Consider the following 23,410-nt stretch of genomic DNA (forward strand, 5'->3'; position numbering starts at 1 on the left):
GCCAGGATTCAGCCAGGATCGAATGCATGCATTTCGCTGAATGTGTATTCGATCCTGGCTGAATCCTAGCTGAAACAGGGAATAAGGGAGGCTAAAGCGACCGTGCGTTTTCGCCCATTGCAAAACTCCAAGTATCTTTTGCAGGAACTTGGATTGAATCATTTCCAATGAGTGCATGACTTTATAAATGCAAAGCTGGGACTCATATAAAAGCTGGGATATGACCTTTCCTTGGAAGACTTTAAGTGCTGCAAGATTATAGGAGGCTCTTTTGGTAAAGTAGAATTTTAATATTGTAGAGGAAGATTTGCAAGCAGATTCTGCAACATGTAGTGCTTGGGCTCTCCAGAGTCCAGATGACAGAAAGACCAGACCAAGGTATTTAAATGCTTTGGTTTGTTCAATGTTATAGTCTTCAATTTGCCATCTGCGGGTTCAATTTTTTTTAGTGAAGACAAGGACTTCCATTTTTTTGGTAGTTTATAGTAAGTTTTTCTTCTTTGCAGCATGAGGCGAGGCAGTTGTGAGTGAGACAAGATAACTGTGTCATCAGTATACAATATGGCAGGAATCGTTTTCTTAGCAAGCTTTGGTGGATGGAAGCTTGGGTTCCTTAACTGGTGTGCCAAGGTGTTAATATAGAAATTGAAAATTGTGTGTGTGTGTGGATAAAAACAGGCCGGCCATGGCCACCGTTAACATATATCTGAACAATTTTTATGAAATTTTAGGAATATTCTTTGGCAAAATGCCCAATAGCATACTCTTGGCTTCCATAATAAATTTAATTTTTAATTTTTTATGGATTTCAGTATGTATTGCTTTCCAGTATTTCTTTGTCTTTTGGCATATCCACCACATATGATAAGAAGTACCATCTACCTCTTTCCCTCTGCAATCCTGAAGGGGGGACAAGGCTCCATAGGAGTCAGTGTGACCCCGTGAGTGTGTATGTGCCCATTTAACCCTGGATAATGAGCATTTATGCCATCCTGGGTGGCACACACACTGGCTCTGCCGCCAGCGCAGCCATGCCAGGAGCAAAATCTCAGAAGAAATAGCAGGCGCCGGTGTGTGTGTGGGAAGCTGACATTAGCTTCCAAACCCCTTTTGGTCCAGGAACACTTCCTTGAGCTGCAGCATGGCTGCACCACCTTTTTTTTTTTTTTTATGGTGCAGCCTTGCTTTTTGCAATGGAACATTTCCCCTATTTTTCCATTTTTATATTTTAAAAATTCTTTTCTTTTCTCCACAGCAGCTGGGAAACCTCTAAGGAGGCAGTGTGGCTGCACCACTCCTGGCTCCTGCAGATCTACCCCTCCCCCAGGAATGGGCTGTACATTTCCAACATTTCCTTTTATAATTCTTGTCCATCTTCTCGATATCTTTTGAAGTAATATACCACTGATAAAACATCTTATACCAATTTTCTCTTAATGTTTGGCTGGCTATAAATTTTATATCTTCCATCCATAAAGTTTCCCATTGTTGGACAGATATTTCTTCCTCAAAATTTTGCATCCATCTGACCACACATGTCTTAACTTGTTCTGTTTCTGTGCCAAATTGAAGCAATAGCTTGTAAATTCATCCGAATAAATGTTATTTTTGCTGTGTTATCACCTTTTTAAATGCAGTCAGCTCCCTTATTACTCCTATCACCATGCAAATGTCTTTTTTTAATCCTGAGACTAGTTGAAAGCAACCATTGTACTTTTTTGCCTTCATCCTTCATTTTTTGCCAAGACTTGATGTCTCCGAAGGAATTTATCATATCTCCATATATTATAAAATCATTATTTTTCTCACATTCTTATCATAATATGCCTCAATAGGGGACATCAATGGAGATATTGGAGGACTGACTCTTCTTCAGGAAGATCCCCAAATTCTGAATAGTCCATCTCTAATTATGTGGCTTCTATTTTGGATTGTATTTTAACTGGGTGTTGTTGTTTTTTAGTCCATAGGAGATTATGTAAACCTTCTTCCAAATCTGCCATTTCTAATTTGATTGCTCTTTGATCTGGGATTTTAATCCAGTCCACAATCCAAACCAGGCCAACTGCTTGATAATATAATTGTGAGAGATCCCCTCTCTCTGAGTTTGCTTCTCCAAATCAAATGTTCAGACGGTGGTAAAGAAACAAAGGATTTATTGAAGACATCAGGAGATGAGACAGGCACAGGTAGAAAGTTGCAAGTGAGGGGCTATTCGGGTTTACAGAATATATTGACTCCAGGGCACTGGGGCACTGGGGTTCACACTTATTGTTATGGGAAGTTACAAGCTTGGCATAATACAAAACATCAGACGAGTCCCAGGAAGTCTGGTGAAGCTATCACACTTCCAAGGCCGCATCGGCCTGAGGGAGTACTGGCAGGAAGAACAGCGGGGGGGAAGATACTTGGGGCAATCAGGCCTGGCGCCCGAGACCAGAAGGTGTGAACTGCTTTTACGAGTTCACTGATAACAAAGCAGGTGATGGGAAGCAGAGACACATAGACAGAGACCCTCACATTCTGCCCCCCTTAAGGCCCCCTCCAGGGTCCTCGAGAGGGCGAGGCTTATCGGGATAAGCGAGGTGGAATTCTCGGATCAAGCGAGGGGCCGCCATGTGGGGTGCGGCCACCCACTCGTCGTGAGCGGACCCAAGGTTTTTCCAACGAACAAAGTAAAACAGTTTCCCTTTCTTCCATTTGGAATCTAAAACCTTGGATATTTCCAAATGGGTATCCCCCCCTACTACGGTAGGAATCTCGTGTGCGGGAGGGGGGTGGAACTGGGGAGCTGGCACATAAGGTTTGAGGAGGCTTATATGAAAGACTGGATGGACCCCCTTGAGGGTCTTTGGGAGTTCCAGTTCCACTGTAACCTCGTTGATTACTCTGGTAATGGGGAAAGGTCCCACATAACGGTCGCTCAGTTTTTTGCAGGGGCGAAGAGAGCGGAGGTTTTTAGTGGACAGATAGACTTGCTCCCCCACCTTAAGTTCCCATCCCGGAGACCGGTGTTTGTCTGCCTGTTCCTTGTACTTGCTTTTTGCCCTCTCAAGATTCTTGAGCAGCCATGGCCAGGTAGATTTGACTACCTGAATCCACTCCTGAAGATCAGGGGTGGACTGGAGATCTGGCGTGACGGGAGCGGAACCGAAAGGACCGAATTCCGTCCCGTATATTACTTGGAAGGGACTAAAGCCGGTAGAGGAATGAGGCGCATTGTTGTACGCATATTCGGCAAATGGCAGCAGGTCGACCCAGTCGTCCTGGTGGAAATTTACATAGCAACGCAAATAACATTCTACCACCGCGTTTACTCGTTCAGTTTGACCATCCGTCTGGGGGTGATAGGCGGAAGAAAGGCCCTGTTCCTCCACCCCCATTAGCTTTAGGAAGGCTCGCCAAAATTTGGCAACAAACTGGACCCCCCGGTCGGAGAGGACCTTCCTCGGGATCGAGTGTAGCCTGAGGACGTGTGTGACGAACAGTTTAGCCAAGCCCTGGGCTGAAGGAAGACCTGCACACGGAACGAAATGGACCTGTTTGGAAAAGAGGTCCGTGATTACCCAGAGAACCGTCTTTCCCCGACTTGGAGGTAGGTCGGTGATAAAATCCATGGCGATGACTTCCCAGGGACGGGAGGGGTTCTCAAGCGGTTTGAGAAGCCCTGGGGGTTTTCCCATCCGTCTTTTAGCTGTGGCGCAAGTGGGGCAGCTGCGCACATACAGCTCTACATCGGATCTCATACCGGGCCACCAGAACTGCCTCCGTACCAGGTGAAGAGTTTTTATGAAACCAAAATGACCCGCCAACCTGGCACCATGTACAAGTCCCAATACCTCTTTACGAAGGGAGGATGGGACATACAGTTTTCCCCCTTGCACCCACCAGGTGTTGGTTCGTTCCAAGCCAGTGGGGAGGAGATGGTGCTCCTCCTCCTGTAAGGAGGCGTCCCGGAGCCGCTGTTGGAAGGCTTCCGGGATACCTTTGAGCGTAGGGGGGGTCTCTGGTTGTTGGGCTTGGGACCGGGTAGTGACGGCTAAGCTAGGAACCTCCCCTCGCTGCTCGGGAGTGAACAGGGAGTCGACTGGGCGATCGAAATCGTTGCGATACTGGGGAAGTCGTGACAAAGCGTCGGCTAGGGCATTTTCTTTGCCAGGGACATGCTTGAGGGTGAACCGGAATTTTGCGAAGAATTGGGCCCACCGAATTTGTTTGGCGTTGAGCTTTCTAGCTCCCTTGAGAGCCTCGAGATTCTTGTGATCGGTACACACTTCAAACGGCAGTTCGGCACCTTCTAAAAAGTGCCTCCATATGGTGAGGGCATGTTTGACCGCCGCCGCCTCCTTCTCCCAAATAGCCCAGTTGATTTCGGACTGGGTAAACTTCTTGGAGAAGTAGGCGCATGGCCTCAACCGCCCCCCTTCATCCCTCTGCAATAGGGCCCCGCCCATGGCCACATCCGAGGCATCCACTTGCACCACAAAAGGCTTGGTGCAATCCGGGTGAGCCAAAACGGGTTCGGATGAAAAAAGCAGCTTTAAACGTTCAAAAGCTTGCTGGCACTGGGGGGACCATTGCAAACGGGCTGAGGGAAGTGCGGCGCTAGCCCCCTTGTCCTTGGTACGCAACAGGGCAGTGAGAGGAAGCGCAACTTGGGCAAAGTTGGGAATGAAATTTCGGTAAAAGTTAGCAAATCCCAAAAACTGCTGAAGCTGGCGGCGGGTAGTGGGGGGTTCCCAATCCCGCACCGCCTGGACCTTTGCGGGGTCCATTTCTAACCCTTGGTGGGAAATCACGTACCCAAGAAATGTAATGGAAGGTTGGTGGAATTCACATTTGGATACCTTAGCATACAGTTTGTGCTCCCGCAGCCGCTGGAGCACTTCTCGCACTAGGCGCACATGTTCTTCCATGGTTTCAGAGTAAATAAGGATGTAATCGAGAAATACCACCACCCCCCGAAACAGCAAATCATGTAAAACCTCATTAATTAATTGCATAAACACACTGGGAGCCCCCGAAAGTCCGAAAGGCATGACTAGGTACTCAAACATACCAAAACAGCTGGAAAAGGCTGTTTTGGACTCGTCCCCTTCTTTAATGCGAATGCGGTGGTATGCTTCCACTAAGTCCAGTTTGGTGAAGATTCGGCCCTCCTTTAATTGTGCTAGAAGGTCGGGAATAAGAGGGAGAGGGTAAGCGTTAGACTGGGTGACGGCATTTAGCCTACGAAAGTCAATGCACAGTCTTAAATCTCCCGTCTTTTTCTTCACAAAGAAGGCTGGGGCCGAATAAGGAGCCTTGGAAGGGCGTATGAAACCCCTCGCCAAGTTGGCATCCAGATAGTCCCGTAACACCGCCTTTTCACTAGGGCTCATGGGGTAGATCTTCCCTTTAGACAGTTTGCCTTCCCCCACAATTTCGATGGCGCAGTCCGTCTCTCTGTGGGGGGGTAGTTCGTCACATTCCCTAACATCAAAGATGTCCGCAAACTGCGAGTAGTCAGTGGGCAGTTGAGGAGGAACGGTGGCTGGGGGGGGGAACCCTACCACAGCGGCGGCCGGAGACCGGACAACCCGTTCCTTGTCATGTAACCTACAGGGGTTTTCGGGAAACGATAGCACCCGTTCAACCCAGTCGATGGATGGGTTGTGTCCCTGTAGCCAGTTCATCCCTAACACCACAGGGGTTACTATAGGGGCGATGGTAAAATACAAGCGTTCCCAATGCTCCCCCACGGACATAATCACGGCTGCAGTTCTGTGGGTCACCGGGCCCCGTTTAAAATCACTCCCGTCCATTTGGGAAAAGCGGAGGGGTCCCGGAAGCCGCTTGCGCCGGACTCCCAGTTTCTTGGCGGTGTCCTCACTAATCATGGTGCGGGCACACCCCGAGTCAACCAAAGCGGGGAATTCTAAACTGGGACCCCCTTTTGGTAGGGAAAGGTGAACACGCACATATACATTGTCCTCTTGGGCGCTTACCATCGATGGAGCTCCTTGCACAACAACAGGGGCGGTCTGCTGCGGAGCCCCCTCTACAGCAGACCGACGGCGTTTTTTGCCGGCTGTTCCCACTCCTCCTCCTCGCTGGAAGAGGGGGAAGGAGTGGTGGCGGTCGGGGACCCGTCCGAATCAAAAGTAGTACTTGTAATCCGGGACCCCGTTGGGCCAGTAGAAGTGGAGACCCCGTCCTGGGGGCGCGCATGGAGAGCGGAGGGTGCGCCGGAACGTCGGCCCGGTGGTCTGCTCCTGCGGCGGAGCTGGTCCTTGGCAGCCGCCTTCTGTGGTTCGGTCGGGGCTTGGCGTGGGGGGTTGGGACGGCCCGAACGAGAGGGGCATTGCGACGCAAAGTGTCCCTTACCTCCGCAGGTCAGGCAGACACCGGTCTCAAAACGCTTGCGGCGTTCAGCGGCCGAGGGGCCCCCGCTGCCCCCCAGTCGGAAGTCTCGGCCCCGGTCGCTCCGGGGTCTCGGGTCTCGTCCAATGCGTTGTTTGGACAAGGTCAGAAGTTGTTTGCGATTCTCGATGTCGGCAGCGTGGCGAACCCAACCTTCCACATCCGGGGGGTTCCCTTGCATAAAGGCCCAATGTTGGAGGTCCGGGTTGAGGCCCTCCCTGAAACACTGTACCAAAGTGGCCTCACTCCAGTCCAGGATTCGGCTGGCCAGTGACTGGAACTCACTTGCATACTGCGCCACCGACTTGGTCCCTTGGCGCAGTTGCATCAGGGAGGCTTTAGCCCGCTCACCCAGAGTCGGGTCCTCAAAGCGGTTTCGGAGTGCTACCATAAACTCGTCCAGGGTTCGCAGCACCGGCGAGCGGAGTTCATACTGCAACACCATCCAGGCGGCCGCCTCCCCTTGCAGTAAGGAAGCCACATACTGCACCCGGGACTCCTCGGAAGTGAAGGTTCGGCCTTGTTCTCGCATAAAAATGTCCACTTGGACCATGAAAAAGGTCAACTGGTCCCCTGAACCGTCATACGTGACTTTCAGGTCCCGACGGGATGGGAGGCTAGGAGGTGCGGGAGGGGCTGCCGGTGCCCCGTCCGGGAGATTGCCGGCGGGCGGTTGCACTTTCAGTGCGTCAAGGGCCGCTGCCATCTCACCCATCACACGCTGCATGGTCTCCATCTGCTCCTGCATAGCTTGGCGATCCTCCTGCCACTGCTTGCGTTCTTCCTCCATCAGGGCCTCCTTGCGTGCCGGGTCCCCTTCGAGTCCCGTGCTGGGGAAGGCTAATCGGCGATCCTTCGCCGCGGTTCGGGAGAGAGACCAACCCTTGGGGGAGTCCAGCCAATTGTTGAAAAGTCCTTGGGGACGTCCGTCCCGGCCTTGGTCGGGGATGGGATCCCTAGGTTTCTTTGGCTTGGCACCCTCCTCCTTGGGGTCCGGTTTCTCTGGCAGCACCGGTTCCTTCGGTGCCACAGGGGTAGTAGGGGTGTTTTCCTCGTCGCCTTGCATTCTGTCCCAAAAGGTACAGCAGCAGTCCGAGAGGCAAGGACTTGCAACTTAATGTGAGAGATCCCCTCTCTCTGAGTTTGCTTCTCCAAATCAAATGTTCAGACGGTGGTAAAGAAACAAAGGATTTATTGAAGACATCAGGAGATGAGACAGGCACAGGTAGAAAGTTGCAAGTGAGGGGCTATTCGGGTTTACAGAATATATTGACTCCAGGGCACTGGGGCACTGGGGTTCACACTTATTGTTATGGGAAGTTACAAGCTTGGCATAATACAAAACATCAGACGAGTCCCAGGAAGTCTGGTGAAGCTATCACACTTCCAAGGCCGCATCAGCCTGAGGGAGTACTGGCAGGAAGAACAGCGGGGGGGAAGATACTTGGGGCAATCAGGCCTGGCGCCTGAGACCAGAAGGTGTGAACTGCTTTTACGAGTTCACTGATAACAAAGCAGGTGATGGGAAGCAGAGACACATAGACAGAGACCCTCACAATAATGTAATATTCGGGACTGCTAGTCCTCCTCTCTTTTTCTCATCTTGTAAAACTTGTTTCTACAATGTAAAACATTAGTTCAAGACAGAGAGTATCAAGGTCTAACTATGAATTCCAAGTCCACAGATATGATAGCATATATCATGCTAGAGGACATAGAGATAATGATCTCTTGATGGTATGACTAATGTTATTGGGTCGTGTGAGGACTAACAGCCCATTCCTGAGGGGAAGGGCTGAGCCGGTGGCTGGATGCAGCACAGCCACACTGCCTCCAAAGGAGGATTCCCCCCCACCCACCCAAAGCCGGCATTTTGCTCTTACGTGAAAGCCCCATGGATCCATAACTCCAGGTAAGGACAAAGGGGACATTCCTGGTCTGAAGGGGGATTAAGAAGCTGCCTAAAGGCAGCCTCGCCCCTGGAATGCTCCAGGAATGTCCCCTAGGATGATGGCGCACAGAGGTGCACTGTCAGGATGCCAGTGGGAGGCCAAGCCAGCATCCCAGGGTGCAAGTGGTACGGGTACCAGCGCAAGCAGCCCAGTTGCCAGGGCAGGCCCTTGCGCACCTCCTGTGGACTTTCGCACTCCCAGCTCAGGAATGGGCTGTACATTAATACAATACCACCCAGTCCAAGTCTGAAATACATTTGCATTCATAATAAGCCGTCTTTATATATTAATGATGTTACAGTCCTTGTGTACTGGGAAGCCAGAGGCAACTACCTGTAGAGCTTCCCAATTTGCATGGTTGCCATGTTGCTTGAAAGGAGCAAAACAATTCCATAGTGTAACTCTGTTTAGGAGTGCACTGACAGATAGAGGGGAGGTAAAATAAAAAAGCTGGACATGTGAAACACAGTTCTTACAGCAAACTGTGTACACCGATTAAAGTGCAGACCCTACCTCTTGTCTTTTACAGCACTCCCCTCCCCCATCTAAGCTCATCTCCACTCTTCTGCAGGGAGATAAACTCGAGTACAAAATAAGCTGGAGCTAGGGGAAAGTCTGCATTGTGTGCTCTCCTGCACACACTTTTTGCAACTCAAATCTGTATCCCCCTCCCTTTATTTTGTGATTGGGATGGCTCCGTCATCTACCATCCCATCCAGTTTGGCCCTGATGTGTCCAGGGTCACCACACAGATGATCAGCAAAGGAGCTGCAAAGAGAACACATGAATTTTTCCTGAAAGCAAGACAGGAGAGACAGCTGCTGAACCATGTGGCCTCATTACAGGCCTAATTAACCTGAAAATGAATCTTGCCTGCTTGAGCAGATGACTGCCTCTTGGGCACACCCAGCAATTCCTGACTTGATTTAGCAAAGAAATGACCTAGTCACCCTTGTAAAGATCAAATGAACACATCCATGCCCACTGACTCCCTCCCCCCCAGATGTTCAACACACCCTCAGTTTAAGCACTTATTGGGGAGTTCTTCTAGCATGAACAGCAACACCAAAAGCATGTGCATTGGAAGGCTTCATTAGCCTTGTGTGTGTTCATTGATAAGATTCAGTTCAGATCTCTTTCATATGTACAGTAGGTACTAAAGTAATGCTTCAGGGTTTGCAGTGAATGTGGCCCGAGAAATGGAGGTGATACAGACCCAAGGGCCTCTGGTGCTGAATAAAGGGGACACACTCACTCTAGGGTGCACAATAATTGGGCTGGAGAAATTAATAAATCTCTAAAGGAGCTAGTCCAACGTTTACCAAAAACAGGAGTGTGCTGGCAACACGGAATGACTGGACAAGGTGCCAGTGTTTTTTAATGAACTGTTGAATGGCTCCAGACAGGTGGGTATATTGAATAGACATAATTATGTTGTCTCTATGTTGTCTCTTTCTCTCTGTAAGGAGATCGTTCTGTTCCCATTTGTCTGCCTTCATACGGGCATGCTGTATAATATGTGTGGGATAACAACACGTCTGCAGCGATGTGCAGTTGCCAGTACACTCCTGTTTTTGGTAAGCATCGGACTAGCTCCTTTAGAGATGCTGACGATAAAATAAAGGAGGATAATATTAGATTGTTGGCAACTCAAACCTATTTTATTGTAAACTACCTTTACAAAAAATGTAAAAACTAGATGTATTCTTACATCCTCCATAATGAGAAGCAAGAGAAGGAAATAGATAGTGTTCTTCCAGATTGTTTATCAATCTAAGTATTTGATTGATAAACCATGTGAAATTATTCTTGAAACTTTCCCCTTCCAAAGTAGGTATATAAGCTGGCAGAATAAGTGGCAAGCCAAAAGATATGTTAGCTATCTGTTTTATGGAAGCTAGAATGCTTAAGGGTGTCCAATATACCACCAGTCAGTCCAGTTAACTTTTTATTCTACTTGTAAACCAGTACTATTATGGTCCAAGGGGTTTCAAATGAAGCCTTTCGGCCTACTTATCAAAGGTATTTCCAAAATCCCAAATGGTCTCCTGTTGTGAGGAACAGGGAAATAAGACAAGTTTATGATACAAGGCAAACAGAAGTAGACGATAGTACTGTCCACCATGTGAGGAAAGGATGGAATAAGGCCTGCCTCCTATCTAAAGGGGCAATGTTAAGGAGAGAGGAAACATCCAGAGTTAGATTAAACGTATTAAATAAAGTAGACATACTGAGTAAACCTCCACTAATTGACCTTACCTCGCTCACCTTGCCCAAATAATACAGCAACCAAAATTAGACAAACCAGAAGAACCTTTAAAAAAAAAAAACCACAATTTACTCTTTCTTAATGGAAGGTGAGTTAATACCTTCTTTTGGCTCAGTATGAGTGGAAGTGCAGGAAAGTTCTCAAAAGATATTGCCTTATCTAAATGCTTTATCAAGTTATTGTTTTTTCACACAGTAGGAGGAAAGTATTATCTGGCAGCCACTAGGAACTTTTTTTGGGGGAAATGGAGTTTGGGTAGAAGGTATTTCAGAGGACATTTGATTCCTTGCTGTTAAAATTATTAAGAAATATAACCAGATTGCATGAATGTAATAGCTATTCATCAAGAATTTGCAATTCCTTAATTGGAACCGGTGGCTTGGCTAGATGCATTCAGATTCAGGATTAAGATTAGGGCTGTCAATTCGGTTCGGCCCGAACTGAAAATCAGCCGAATTTCCCCTGATTCAGTGGTTTTTAGTTCGGGAGGAACCGAACTCAAAACTGGCGGGCAACCGGGGGGGCCGAATTCAGCGAGTTCGGGAGTTCATGAATAAATTCGGCAAATTCGGCCGTCAGTAAGCAGCATAACCGTCAGTAAGCAGCATTCTCCTCCCCCGGCCAATCGGTGGGCAAGCTGGGTCTTCTTCTGGCCAATCAGTCAGGATTGAGTACTGGAGGAATCAGCTGATGTGCGGCCCGGCCAGGGAGAGAGAGAGAGAGAGAGCGAAATCCTCGTGTGTGTGTGGGGGGGTGCTTGTGCCCATTTGCTCCTTTCTGTGGCTGCAGAGGGCGTATTTTTGGGGGTACAGACACAAAACTTTTAGTGGAGCTTCAGATGAAGCTTCTTAAGATACCCCCCAAGTTTTGTAAACATTGGGTCAGGGGGTCCCGAGATATGGGCTCCCCCCCTTTTTCTTTCCATGGCTGCAGGGGGCGCATTTTGGGGGGTACAAACCCCAAACTTTTAGTGGAGCTTCAGATGAAGCTTCTTAAGAGACCCCCAAGTTTTGTAAACATTGGGTCAGGGGGTCTCGAGATATGAGCTCTCCCCCTTTTCCCTCCCCCCTTTTTCCATTTATGTGGCTGCAGGGGGCGCTTTTTTGGGGATATAGCCCCCAAAGTTTTAGCATAGCTTCAGACAGTTATTCTTAAGATACCACCCAAGTTTTGTAAAGATGGGTTCAGTGGGGGCAGAAATATCGCCTCCCCCCTTTTCTCTTTCCATGGCTGCAGGGGGTGCATTTTTTGGGGTGCAGATCCCAAACTTTGAGCGGAGTTTCAGACCAGTGTTCTTAAGAGACCACCCAAGTTTTGTGAACATTGGGTCAGGGGGTCCCGAGATATGGGCTTTCCCCTTTCCCCTTTCCCCTTTCCCCTATTGGGATGAATGGATCAGCGAGTCGATCCTGTGTGCATCTTCTCCAGAGCAAAACGTCCCGTGCCTAATTGGAATCATCTTGGATTACAAGTCCTCCCCAGCCCCTCCTGATGGAACAGAAGACAGCCACAGTAAGACCCCTTTGGGGGCTTTAATCTATAACTTTTCTCCTGTGTATGTGTGTGTGTGTGGGGGAAAGCAGAGTCTGTATGTGTGGGGGGAGGGAGCAGTTTCTGTGGGTGGGGGGGAAGCCAAAGGGGGCTGTCGTCAGTTCTGCCTGGGGTGTGTGTTCCCCCTCGAGTCTCTCGCTCCCTGGTTTGAGGGGGGAGGTTTCAGTTGTGTGTCTTCTGGTTTTTCCCTGTTGTAAAGGTGTTGTTTTACAAGGTTGAGTTGCTTTGCAAACTGTTGTCGGGGCTGGGAGCTTTGTGCGTGGGCGGCAAGCTCTGCTGAGAGATGCACATTAAGGGTGGGGGGGACCCCTTTCAAGGCCCATATCTCAGCCCCCCCTGACCCAATCTTTACAAAACTTGGGGAGTCTTTCAATAAATGTCCTTTGAAGCTCTGCTGAAAGTTTGGGACCTCTAACCCCAAAAATGCCCCCCCCAGAGCCACGGAAAGGCGTGATTGTGTTTTTAATGGCTTTATTCGGCCGAATTTTTTTTCCGAACTTTGAATTCCCGCCGAATTGAACGGATCCAAAGTGGGGGAGTTCGGACTTCGGCACATCCCGAATCTAAACGGGCCGAATTCAGCCGAATCCGAACTATACCGAATTTTTTAAAATTCAACAGCTCTAATTAAGATTCTATTTAATTTTAGATCTAGACTCCTAAGACTATGAGAAGACTCCTTTCAGAGCAACTGCTCCAAGATTGATCAAAGATTGGAACAGCTAGCCTTTCTTTCTGCTTTTTTATTATCTATGCAGAATGATAAAGTAGTGTTTGCACAGATTAAAAATCAGTTATTAAAATTAGATTTTAGAAGTACAAATCTTCAAGCAAGAGGGGTGTGTTCTGTTTCCTATCATGGATTGGAACCACCAGTAACCAGTAAAGCATATTTAAAGTCTCTGCCTATTTCCAGATACCTGTAATCTTTTTTGGTTGCCAGATTAAATGCTGTACCATTGCCTAAATTAAGAGGCCGATTTGCTGGAGTTCCTTTTTCAGAACATTGGTGCTTTTGTAATAAAGGGAAGAAAGGTACCTTGGCTCACGGGCAGCCCAAACCTAATGGGGCGGCAAACTGGCTTAGGAGCTGATGTGACCCCAGTGCTGCCATTAGTGCCACTTCCACCAGCTAAACTGACACTAAGGCCTGTGCAGGGCCACTTGTGCTTGCTCCGGGGAGCAGCACAGCTGTGCAAGCTGTGGGCACTGGCACAGCCTTGGCGGCAGCGTTTTCCTGGTGCAAGGCCTCACGCCAGCATCAAAATGGGTATTCCTGGGGACTTTAGTCAGCTTTAGTCAGCTCCCAAAGCCCTTTTGGTCCAGGAACACCCCCTTTAGCCAGCGCTGAGTTACACCTGTGAAACTCTAAAGAATAGGGTTGCCAACCTCCAGGTACTAGCCGGAGATCTCCTGCTATTACAACTGATCTCCAGCAGACAGAGAACAGCACTTTGGGGAGGCAAGTTTCAGTGAGCGAAACTGAATGTGGCTTATAGGGTTAAATCCCAACTACCCTGCTTGTATGACCTGATCCAAATGAGTTCGGCAATATGCACAACTAGCCTTTGGAAATAAGTGATTCTCATCACATCTATTTGTGCCCTGAATGTCACCCCAATGATCATCCTGGCTGTAGAAAAAATTTAAGCCCAAATCTTCCTATTGTTGATGCCATGCTGGCATTCACTTGAGCCCTCCCTGTACAGCTAAAGTGTTGTGCTCCAAGAAAAGACAGGAAAAATACAAGTAAGCTTTTCCCTCAACTGATAGCAAGCAAAATCATATTGTAGAAAATTATGCCCATAGTTTTAGTTCTTTTCTAATTTTATTTTATTGATTTGGTGACAAGAATACGATTGCAGGAATGAAATTCATTTTCAAAGCTGTCCCCTTGGGGCTTGGAAAACCTTCCATTTTTTATGTGTTGTACAATTACTCAGTAGAAATTGGACAAATCATCATAACCTGTTAGGCTGTATGATGCCAATGAGCCGGCTGATATAAGGAAATCCCTTTCTTTATTCAAATGGTTTTACCCTCTCCACTATGTGCTTGCATTTAGACAGCAGCTTCCACCATGGCTGATATAGTACTGTAGTGATAACCTAGAAATGTATATGTTGGAGAAACCAATTAGCATTAAGGAAAGATTGTAGTAACCATGATGATCTTGCTAGTCCTAAATCTGTTGCTAGAACAAATACCAAAAACTGGTATTTTTGGATCTGGCTATTGGGGACAGCATAATTATTGGTATTTTGGGAAATTTGGGTCCCAAAAACCAGTGTTGTATCTAGATTAGGAGTTTTTTGGGGGGGGGGATTCTGGTCCATTATTCCCTATTCGGAATCTTCTAGGGCAGTGATGGCGAACTTTTTAGACACCAGTAGCACCTTAAAGACTAACAAAAATATTTTCTTTTTGTTAGTCTTTAAGGTGCAACTGGACTCTTGCTCTTTTCTACTACTGCAGACAGACTAACGTGGCTATCCACTGTGAATTATCTTTTAGAGACCGAGTTCCCAAACTGCAACCCAAAACCCACTTATTTATCGCAAAGTGCCAAATCAGCTAGAAGTCCACATGGGGTTGCCAGGTCCCTCTTTGCCACCTGAGGGAGGTTTTTGGGGCGGAGCCTGAGGATGATGGGGTTTAGGGAGGGACTTCAATGCCATAGAGTCCAATCGCCAAAGCGGCCATTTTCTCCAGGTGAACTGAAATAGCAGGTCTCCTGCTACTACCTGGAGGTTGGCAACCCTGCATGGGTGGCCGAGCGGGGGAAGGAAAGCAGCTGGAGCATAGCCCCCACCCCTTCAGTTTGGTTCTTTTCCCAACTGTTCATACAAATTAAAAAAGACTGTTATGTGGGGGGGCTGATGGTGGAGACAGCCCTCTGCATGCACTCAGAGGCACCTTCGATTGCATGAACGAGCAGAGTGGAAACCCGAGCAAAGTGAAAGGCTTGGCTCCAGTCAAATGCCAGGCGGGCCCCCGTTCGGCCCTCACTGCCAACCCCCTGTGCTGCAGTCACCAACCAGCCCACCGCAGACGGCCGCCCAGGCGTCCCACTCCCGGTCCAGCCCCATCCCAGCTCCACATCTTCCAGTCCTCGGCAGAAGGCTCGTCGTTGTCTTCACTTCTGGAGCGCACAGCCGGCGACTGCAGAGAAGACACTAGGAAGGAGCCCAGTGCTTCCCGGAGGAGCCGGGAAGGCACCGCTGGTCCCCAGCCTCCTCAGCCAGGGGAATGAACTCAGGCAAACTCTGTGCTGGGGCGACGGCTCGTGTGCCCACAGAGAGGGCTCTGAGTGCCACCTCTGGCACGCGTGCCAGAGGTTCACCACCACTGTTCTAGGGGCTGGAGAGGCTGTTGTTTGTTTCTTTGTTATTTTGAGCAAATAATAGCCAAACAAACCCAAGAGCAAACAATCACTGGCCAAAAGCCTCCCAGTGCAAACAGAACCAAGAAGCACAACAGAACCAATATCCAACCAGAGAATCACAGGCTGATGTTACAAGCCCAAAACAACCAATGTCAAACCAGAGAATCCAAGCCAATCAGTTTAAGCAAGGGGAGTACCATTGCAAGCCCAACAGAACCAATGGGAGCCTAAGAGAAACGCATCTCTCTCTGTCTCTCTCTATCTTGCTCACTCACTCTTTTACTGGCTAACTAATTGATCAATGATCAATGAATTCAAAATGGCCTTCTGTGAAGGAAAGAGGGACAGATCAGGCACATCTCTTCTTGCAAGTTCTGGATTCCACTTAATTTCACTTCCCCTGTGAATAGATGTGTCTTTAGATGGACAAATTATAGAAGGTAATTGTGTTTATGAGTGCAATTCATTGCCTAGTCATTACTTTTTAATGCTTCATGCCAACAGGAAGATATTTTTCATGGTTCATTCTTTTTTCATAGAAAAGCAGACTAAGTAGAATTTGTAATGAGCCTGAGTGAATGCAGAATTAAATGTCTTTATTAAATTCAGATTTCATTTTAAAATTGATTATTTTTAAAGATCCTCTTGGGAGATCCCCAGTCATTTCACTAACCTCTTTTTACTAAAAGGTGGTTGTGGGTCGCTACAAATTTGACTGGAGCAATGGAATAGGGAGAAGATGCCAAATAGAAGAAGAGTAGGCTTTTATATGCCAACTTTTTCTACCACTTAAGGAAGAATAAAACCGGCTTACAATCACCTTCCCTCCTCCTCCCTACAACAGACACCCTGTGAGGTAGGTGGGGCTGAGAGAGCTCTAATAGAGCTGTGACTAGCCCAAGCTCACCCAGCTGGCTTCATGTGGATGAGTGGGGAAACCAACCTGGTTCACCAGATTAGCATCCACTGTTCATGTGGAGGAGTGCGGAATCAAACCCGGTTCTCCAGATTAGAGTCCACTGCTCCAAACCACAGCTCTTTATCACTACACCATTCTGGCTCTCATACTTTCCATGTGAACCATTTTCCTGATCAAAACCACTTTTTTTCAAACTGCTCTCACACCTGCAAAGGGGAAAGGTATAGTTCCCTAAGTAAGATCACCATTTTTTGCCGTCAATTCACAGCTGATTTATGGCAACCCCATAGGGTTTTTAAGGAAAGAGAGGTTCAGAGGTAGTTTGCTATTGCTTGTCTATGCACCAGGCCCCTACTAGTCCTTGAAGGATGGGGGGGAGGGGAAGAGAACAATTTTTCAATGAAATTATGTCTGTCAGAAAATTGATGGCACACAAAGTCTTGATGAGGTAAAAGTTCAAAACAACAGATTTTATTAATAACAGCATAGTAGGATGAGGATTTAAACAGGCAGACTTACCTTTGGTACTGCTGGCTGTGCCCCTTCTACAATGCATAGCTGGCTAACACAGTTTGGCAAATGGGGGTGGGCTGCAGAAAGCAGTGTGGGAGCCCTCTGGCTAAGACAGTGCTGGGCACAATTGCCCAGGGTCTTCTGCTCCCTCCCCCTTTCTCCACCCAGCCACAAGAATTGCTCCAGCTTATGGCTGTTAGCAGGCCTTATGGCCATATGTAAACAGATAGGAGTGTTGCATGACAAGTTCTAGATTTGAGGTGGATAGTCAGGTGAACCTGCAGCAGTAAAATAGGAGTCCAGTTTGCCTTAAAGGCAAATAGAATTTATCCCAACATGAGCTTTCATGAGTATGATTCATGAAAGTTTATGCTGGAATAAATTTAGTTAGTGCCTAATGTGCCACTGGACTCTTCTGTTTTATTTGGCTGTAGTTGAGTCAGTTTGAAATGGAAGACAGAGACTTTAGGGTGGGAAGGGCACATTAACTATTCCAATACTCATTGCCTCATCCAGTAATTTACTGCGGGTGCAAGTGTTCAGATGTATACATAGTTCCTCCACTGGCAAGGGCTGGTGCATTCTTTCTATGGATGGGGAGACAGCTGGTTCCAGGTAATGGGAGTCCCCAGTGCTGGTTCCCTACTAAACACGCCACCGTTTCTCATTTGGAGGCACCACAACTCACTCCCAAAGCACACCATTGGCCAATCCCAGTGCCATTACCACCGGCCAGAGAGAGAAGCTGGTTTCACAGTTGTGGGTCTCAGGTGGTCCAGCCCAGAGCTTCAGTGTCACCAGATTCACAGCAATGCCAACCCCTGACAGTGGACGTAGCACGCCCACACGCATCTCTCTGTGATCAGATAGAGGGTTTCCCCCTAGAGTGAATGAAATGATGGATCACACAAAGTTATGTGAAATTCTGGATCGGGCCTGTGTGAAATTGGTCTTTGTTTTCAGCCTTCACAGTCTATATGCACGCCTACACACCTACGTTTTACAAGCAACAGTGATTCACATAATTTTTCAGAACAAGAGTGGCGGACTTAATCCTCCCTACGAAGTCTCTTCAAGCATTACACATTCCTTAAAGCCTTGTTTTGTAAAATAAAAGGCTTCTCGCTTTATGAATATCCAAATCTATTCAAGGATTAGTTATGTGGAAATGTATTGAAATCTTTTTAAAAAACAGCAACACAAACACAGAAGGTTTGGGAGAAAGGGAACATGCCATTTAAAGAACTCCCTGCAGTGTTGCTATTTTCTCCTAGTCGCAGGCAGCTGAAGGGATCCCAGTTTGTTGTGCGATTCTATTGTACTTTCTAAGCTTGCTTGGAAAATGTACTCATTAGGGCTGAGCTGAAACTGCTTTTTCAATTTTCAGTTTCTGGGTTCCCCCCCCCCCCCGAAAAGAGCCTTTTTCTTTTCTTTTCTCCTTTTGTTTTTAAGCTTAGGTCTGATGTCACTTTCCAGATTTGTTAAGAGAGTGGTGTTTATTTTCATCACCCACCCACCCCTATTGTGTAGTTATTCAATTATGTCTTTTCAGGACCTACCAAAGATAGAACTAAAAACTTTTATTCCATTCCTACATGCAACAGGCCACTGGCATTGTAGAGAAGAGAGTTCCCTGAACTGTTAAAATGTCTGTAGGCTTCAAGTGACTCTTCCCACTAGGGTTGCCAACCTCCAGATGGTGAAGGAAAATAACAAGCACTGATGGCTACTGGAAACATCAATAAGACTTTTTATAATTCAGTCATAAAAATCAAACCTTATACAGTGAAACAGAAGCAAACAAAGTCCCGTAGTGAAAATAAATTTCGCCAGGTGAGGTCTCCCGGTTGCCAAGTTCCAGGTGAAGGCTGGAGATCCGTTCACTGGGGCGGCACTAGCGGCATGCCAAGCCGCAGATGAAACAGGTACCGCAGGCAAAGGTAGTTGCAGATCGATATTGGCTGTATGTAGCCGAAGAATTTTGAGCCAAAACTTGGTTTTAAAGTAAATTGTAACAAAAATTGGGGCTAAATTGCCCTGTACTTTGAGGAGAATTTCCTTAGAATCTTTTAAGCCCGAAATAGGATTCCGGTATTTTCCTATTTCGCTGATGCTTTGTCCATCGGGCTTAAGGTGGCTTGAGCTAGTATATTTGGCTCTATATAAGAAAAATAATACAAAAATGTGAGACTTGAATATGCTATACAATCTTAAGAATACTAATATTGCTAATATAATTATACAGAGGAGTCTTAACACATACATACCAAATGCCAGTGAATAATATCACATCTGTCATGAGGAAGGCTTGTAGCATTCTTAACAATGAGTACTCATAGCAATGCTTAAATGTGCTATATTGCCAACAGGTGCAACTAGCATTAAAGAAACAGTACATTTTAGAAACAAGAGAAGGCCTTGTGCCAATTACATGTTCAAAGCCACCAGGTCATTTTACAAAAAACAGGAATAATCATAGGCTGTATTCAATCCATAAGGAGACATTGTGTTAAACATAAAAATAAAGCGATTTTCTTGTTGAGACAGAAGTCTGTCTATATTTTGTTTTGTGTGAGGTTTGGGTGCATATTGCCAGATCACAAAGAACTGAATGTCAGTGTCAGCATGTCTCATTTCATTGTAATGTGAAACCAAAGGGGCCTCTGCCACGTTATTGCGAATACGTGACCTGTGTTCACACACACGTAATTTAATGGGTCTAGTTGTCTTTCCTACATAAAGTAGACCACATGGACATCTCAATAAATAAATAACATTTTTGCTATTACAGTTTGAGAAATGTTTTAATTTAAAACAAAAATTAGTAACAGGGTTGGTAAATTCTTTTACTGGCAAAGAAAATGGGCACATGTTACATTGTCCACATCTATAATGACCCAATGGAATAGTAGAAGATTTTTTAAGTAGGGCATCTGTATGAATTAATTGATCCCTTAAAGAGGAAGTCTTTCTATAGCCAAATCTGGGCTTTATAGTACAGCCAGGAATTTCCTGTACTAGATGCCAATGCTTATATATGATATTTTGAATATCCCTGGTATGGGTAGAAAATTGTAAAGATGAGGTAATCCCTTGAAACACACTTTGCCTTCTTTGGTCACTAATTAATGTAGAACGATCCATGTTATCCACTTTAGCTCTAGCTTGAGAAATCACTTCATGTGGATAACCTCTAGAAAGAAGTACTTTGGTCAAATCATCAGCTGCTTGATTGTAAATAGCTTGTTCTGTAGCATTCCTACGAAGCCTGAGGAATTGACCATAGGGTAGGTTTTGCTTTAAATGTTTTGGGTGAAAAGAGTTATAATGAAGGAGTGCTCCTTTGTCTGTGATTTTTTTAAATGGTTGCACTGATAAAGTTAAATCCGAGGTAACAGGAATATAAAGGTTTCCAGTCAGGCTGGAACACTCTTTCACACATGCCAAATAATGCACTTTCAATCCATTTTCCAGTACACTTTAATTATTCGGTTCTTGTAGGTTATCCGGGCTGTGTGACTGTGGTCTTGGTATTTTCTTTCCTGACGTTTCTCCAGCAGCTGTGGCAGGCATCTTCAGAGGAGTAACACTGAAGGACAGTGTCTCTCAGTGTCAAGGGTGTAGGAAGAGTAATATATATAGTCAGAAGGGGGTTGGGTTTGAGCTGAGTCATTGTCCTGCAAAAGTATCAAAGGTAATGTGCTAATCATTGTCCTGTAAGTATCAAGATAATGTGCCTATTAGGGTGTGGTATGTTAACGTGGAACCATTGAACCGATGAACTCTGACCATGAAAGCCTTCGACAATACTTTAATGATTGTTTGCAAGTGGATTTTGCCAGTTCACGCAGTAAAATCCAGTTTCAAAGTGCATTGAAAGTGGATTGAAAGTGCATTTTTTGGCATGTGTGAAAGTGCCCTATGGAACAGCACTCTCAACTGCACATGACTGGTGTCCCACCCTGTGGCTACCTAACACCGGCACTGATAAGTATAGGTGTGCACCAGTGTTTTGATATTCACATCTGAACATCCCATGTGTTACATGCTTCTAATGCTGGGGAGCAGTTTGCAGGCGAGGGATATTTTCACTAGGCCCTGCTTGTGGACCTTCCTGTGACATCTCATTAGCCACTGTTGGAAGCGACAGAGCGGTCAAAAGGCAGGGCCCAGGGGGATCAACAGGTAGAGATAAAGATGATGTAACAAAGACTTCCTGAGGCCCTGGAGAGCTGCTGCCAGTCTGAGTAGACAAATACTGAACTAAATTAGGATTACCAGCTTGGCTAGCAAACCCCAGGAGCAGTGGGGAGGAGAGACTGCTGGGATGCCACTTCTGGCTTTGGAACAGGAAATGATATCATGACATGCTAGGAATTTTCAAAACTCTATAGTAAAAACTATTGAGATTTGGAAGTTCTTAAAGAATTGCGATGTCACCTCCAGTTTTGGAATAGGAAGAGCTGTCATGACTCTTTAGGGATTTTCAAATCACTATGATCGTAGCCTAGAGATTTGAAATTTTCTAGGATGTCATGACATCAGTTCCTGTTCTGAAACTGGAAGTGATGACCCAACATTGATCAACATCATTTCCTCTCCCATCCCCCCCACCACCACTTCATTGACCGGTGGAGCAGATAAGGAGTGTTGTTAGGAGGTTGTCTGCCAGAAGTGGGTAAGTTATAACCACAAGCTAGAGGGACCCATTGTCTGAATGCTGTTCAAAACCAATGCAGAACCAAAATTGCAATTATACCCACTGCTGGGGGCCAGGGCCAGAGAGAGAAAGAGAAAGAGAGGGAAATTGTACACTGCTGCATCTTTATTAAACACAAGCATATTATTTTGACAGAAACAGTTTCATACACTCACTACAGAGTACTGGCATTATTGGATATCACATTAACATATCCAGTAATGCTGCTAGTCATATGGTGAGTATTTGAGACTCTGTCTAGCCAATAATATGCTTTTATTTGTTCACTAAAGATGCAGCAGTTTGCAATCTCTCTCTCTCTCTCTCTAGTGAATACATTTGCATTTTTTCTTGTAGAAAATGGAGTCATTTGTGCTTTTAACTTTCTTAAATATGCCAGCTAGCTAGTACGACTGTATATGCTAAATTAGAAATGATTCATTTTATTTTGTTCAAGTAGTAAAGTAAGTTTAAAATTGGTAAGAAAATAAATATTGCATGTATTTCCATTTCCTCTCCCAAACCATCCCCAAATTTACATTTTCTTTTTTGAGAGAGTGGGGAGCAAACCTTTCCATGCCTCCAAAATGTCTGGAAATGTTACCTCTCTAGGACTCCATCACTTTAGACTGCAGGCAGCAGATTCTGGCTCTGAATATACCTTTCAGTTTTTTAAAAACACACACCATGAAACAGAAAACTCACACAGAGGGCTCTTCCTCCTACCTTGTTCCTTGCTGTGTTATTTTCCTACTTGCAGTTTTTAACATAGGGGAACATTCACAACGGTGATCTTCCACTTGCAATCTGAAGCAGTGCAAGCCTCTCTTTCATTTCGGTGTAGGGTTGCCAACCTCCAAGTGCTAGCTGGAAATCTCCTGCTATTACAGCTGATCTCCACCTGATAGAGATCAGTTCCCCTGTAGAAAATGGCCGCTTTGGCAATTGGACTCTATGGTATTGAAGTCCCTTCCCTCCCCAAACCCCGCACTCCTCAGGCTTCACCCCAAAAACCTCTCACCAGTGTTGAAGAGGGACCTGGCAACCCTATCTCAGTGTTCGATGACAAGGTGTTTTCTGTGATGGCATCTCACCTTTGGACCTCCTTCCCCCTTTACTTTCTTTTGGGCACCAGGCTGGCTAAACAAACAAATAAACAAACAAATAAATGTACTTATGGAAACAGCCTGAAAACTTGTGAGAGATTAGTATCTCTCTTGTTTAAAATTATCACAATTTAAAAACAGTTTAAACAGGCACCAGGCTAAAAAACTAAAACATTTTTTTTACCTAGGCTTTTAATTAGGGCTTTATCTTAATCAGCTTTTTCGTGGTCTGCTCTGGTTTATGAATAATTGTTAAGCTGCTTATGTGTAATGGCTGTTTTTTTGTGTGTGTGTTAAGTGCCGTCAAGTCGCCTCCGACTCATAGCGACCCTGTGAGTGAAAGTCCTCCAAAACGTCCTATCTTTGACAGCCTTGCTCAGATCTTGCAAACTGAGGGCTGTGGCTTCCTTTATTGAGTCCATCCATCTCTTGTTGGGTCTTCCTCTTTTCCTGCTGCCCTCAACTTTTCCTAGCATGACTTATACTGTGGTTTTTAATTGTAAGCCACCTTGAGCAGGACTCTAAAGAGGCAGCATAGAAATACTCTAAATAAATAAATGGCCAGCATAGTAGATTCTCACACCAGGATCTGGGAGACCCAGATTCAAATCCCC

Source organism: Euleptes europaea, chromosome 2, assembly GCF_029931775.1.
Source record: "Euleptes europaea isolate rEulEur1 chromosome 2, rEulEur1.hap1, whole genome shotgun sequence".
Taxonomy (NCBI): Eukaryota; Metazoa; Chordata; class Lepidosauria; order Squamata; family Sphaerodactylidae; genus Euleptes; species Euleptes europaea.